Below are 3,819 nucleotides of genomic sequence, written 5' to 3'. Positions count from 1 at the left end.
TCCCAGCACTGGTATCCAGAGATTTAACTGCCTCTGAATATGTGGGTCCCCCCTTACTCACCATGGCTAGAAGCCACTCATGGATCTATCTCCCATGAATCTATCTAAGCCCCATTTAAAGCCATCTAATCTTGCAGCCATCGCTACATCCACAGCCTGTGAATTCTACAGTTTAACTACCTGTTGGGTAAAGAAGTGCTTCCTTTTGTCTATCCCGTATCTATTGCTCATCAACTTCAATGGATGCTTCCAAGTTCTAGTATTAATGAAAAGGGAGGAAACGCTCCCTCTATTAGAACATAAGAACATGAGAGAAGCCATGTTGGATTGGGCCAGTGGCCCATCCAGTCCAACACTCTGTGTCACACAGTGGCCAAAACCCAGGTGCCATCAGAAGGTCCACCAGCAGGACCAAAACTCCAGAAGCCCTCCCAGTGTTGCTCCTCAAGCACCAAGAATACAGAGCATCACTGCCTCATAGTGTTCCATCTATAAGAACATAAGAGAAGCCATGTTGGATCAGGCCAATGGCCCATCCAGTCCAGCGCTCTGTGTCACACCATGGGCAAAACTCAGGTGCCATCAGGAGGTCCACCAGTGGGACCAGAACTCCAGAAGCCCTCCCACTGTTGCCTCCCCAGCACAAAAAAATACAGAGCTTAATCCACTCCATGCATAATTTTGTAAATCTCTATCATGCCCCCCTTAGTTGTCTTTTTTCCTAAATGAAACAGTCCCAGATTCTTCAGGCTTTCCTCCTAGGAAAGGTGCTCCAACCCCTTGATTGTCATGGTTGTCCTGTTTTGTACTTTCCCCCCGGCTCTGCAATATCCTTTTTGAGATCCCCAATCAGAACTGTACACAGTGTTTCAAGTGAGGCCATACCTTGGCTCTATATAAGGGCATTACAGGTAGTCTGGCATGAGAAAGGCAAAAAATGAAAGTCATTACCTATTAAGCTGCAGTAAGCTGCCTTGAACTCTGTAAGGAATAGGCAGCTAATAAATGTTCTAACTAAATAAAATTAGAACTACAACTATCTCCTATTGTATGTATATACGTATGCCAATAAAGGCTTGTAAAAGCAAGAACTACAACTACAAAACAGAGTGCTAGATAACACTCTTTGCAAAAGCCGCAGAATAATTTGGAAAAAGGAAGATCAATGTTACCCTACAAATGGGAACAGTCCATACAGCCATCAATGCCCTGTCCATCCAAGGAAAACGCTTTCAAAAAGCTGGTTACAACAGAGTCAGATATTCTTGCAGGAGGTATGGTCAGCAACATGGTGTTTTGATGGCAAAAGGTGCAACTGATGCATCACACATAAGAACATAAGAGATGCCAATGTTGGATCAGACCAAAGGCCCATCCAGTCCAACACTCTGTATCACACAGTGGCCAGAAATACCAGTGCCATCAGGAGGTCCGCCAGTGGGGCCAGGACATTAGAAGCCCTCCCACTGTTGACCCCCCCCCCCAAGCACCAAGATGACAGAGCATCACTTGCCCCAGAGTCCCTATCTATACCTTGTGGCTAATAGCCACTGATGGACCTCTGCTCCATATGCTTATCTAATTCCCTTTTGAAGCCATCCATGCTTGTAGCCGCCACCACTTCCTGTGGCAGTGAATTCCATGTGTGAATCACTCTTTGGCTGAAGAAGTACTTCCTCTTAACCGTTCTAACCCTACCGCTCAGCAATTTCATTGAGTGCCACGAGTTCTTGTATTGTGAGAAAGGGAGAAAAGTACCTCTTTCTCTACCTGCTCTTTCCCATGCATAATCTTATAAACCTCGATCATGTCACCCCTCAGTTGTCGTTTCTCCAAGCTAAAGAGCCCCAAGCACTTTAACCTTTATTCATAGGAAAAGTGTTTCATCTCTTTTATCATTTGAGTTGCCCTTTTCTGCACTTTTTCCAGACATATCATGCCTATGTGGCCCACGAGCAGATGGTGCAAGGGAGGGAACAGAACACTGCTTGGGGAGGGGGTGAGCCACCACACTTGTGGTTTCAGCATGGCAGAACAACCTCATGTGCAGCAGTCAAGCGGCATGGGAGTGTCTGCCCAGTACTGCTGGGTCTCCCGTCCGCCCATGTGAGATTTCCTCTGCACCCCCTCCCAGCCCATGGGGCTTTGCAGTGAGGACACACCAACCTGGAGCTTACCAGCTGCTGTCCTTTATACAATTTATATCCCCAATACCCAGCATTACGTTTTATGGCACACATGGCCTGGCCCAACAAAGTGACATTTATTTCAGATCCGGCCCTCATAACCTAATGAGTTCGACGCCTCTGGTTTAAAAGACTAGACCACTGTAACTCTGCTTAGGATGTCTCTGTAAATTACTTTATTGTGTCCGCTGCCTTTAAAGACACTTTGGGAACTTCAGCTGCTCCACAGGGTGTTTCCTGGGGCATGCTATAATCTATTATACCTTGATTCTGCAACTTCTCTAAGAAACTCAAATGGGCACGCGTGGTTCTTCCTTCTCCGGAGAGCCAGTGCGATGTAGTGGTTGCAGTAAGGGGATCCTTGAATGCCCACTGGCTTGGCTCACACCCTGTTTACCAGTTGTGAAAAGGAAACCCAAAAAAGAAAGGGAACCAGCATGCAAGAATAGGAACAAAGCACAAAAAACCAGTGGCTGAAAATAAACTATACACACACACACATACACATACATAAAGGTAAAGGTCTTCCTTGCTTGAAAGCCAGTCGAGTCCAATTCTAGGGTTGCGGTGCTCATCTCCATTTCAAAGCCAAAGAGCCAGCGCTGTCCGAAGACGTTTCCGTGGTCATGTGGCCGGCATGACTAAACACCAAGGCACACGGAACGCTGTTCCCTTCCCACCGAAGTGGTACCTATTTATCTACTTGCAATTTCTTGCTTTCGAACTGCTAGGTTGGCAGGAGCTGGAGCTAGAGACAGGAGCTCACCCGTCTTGGGTCTTTCCTGCCACCCAAACTAATTCATTAAAACGCTTTCAGTAAAGACGACAGATTTAGCCCTGCACCCGGAAAGTCTCGCTGGCCTCTGCTGGAGGCAACCCTTCCCTTTCTACTGCTGGAACTGTTCATTCAAGGTTCTCTACACCTGACTCTCTAATTCTTCTTATGTGCCTTGCTCAGCAATCAGGGCAGGCATTGTGGTTCCTCCAGGAATACAGAAGCAAGAAGCCTGAGAGGAGCTTGTTTGCAGTTCATAGTAGCTGAAGTCAGAATCCTGTTGCTCAAATGAGGCCAAATGAGAGCTCATATTGATATTTGAGGAATAAGGCTAAACTGAACTAGGGTACAAGAAGAATACATAAAAGCAATCTTAGGGCCGCTCCTTACCAGTGCTCCCTCTAAGCTATGAAGTCTTATGAGCAAAAGGTCTACTTCGTGAGCTACTGGCATTAAAGTTGTGAGCGAGCAATTTGGCTACTGCATGAATTAGTTTGCTCTGCAGCCATCCTTCTTGAGCTAAGACAAAAATGTGTGAGCCAGAGGCTAAAAAACTGTGAGCTAGCTCACACTAACTCAGCTTAGAGGGCATACTGCTCCTTACCATATGAGGTGAACACAATTAGCACAGGAAATGTTTGGAAGACATACCTGCATTTTAAAATACCCGCATTCACTGAATCAGGCTCCCAGGACCATGCTCATGGATATTTAAAGATTCTCATGTGCCATCGGTGCTTTCCAGGTGCATTGTGGGGCTAACTGGAGCACATGGAGTAATTGTGACTACCACGCAGCACATTTCATGGGACCAGGGTCCAGTGGGCAGGGGACCTAATGCCCGGGCATTAGGAAGAC

The sequence above is a fragment of the Gekko japonicus genome, unplaced genomic scaffold (genome assembly GCF_001447785.1).
Source record: "Gekko japonicus isolate JY-2015 unplaced genomic scaffold, Gekko_japonicus_V1.1 scaffold3835, whole genome shotgun sequence".
NCBI lineage: Eukaryota > Metazoa > Chordata > Lepidosauria > Squamata > Gekkonidae > Gekko > Gekko japonicus.
This window is presented reverse-complemented; position numbering follows the sequence as displayed.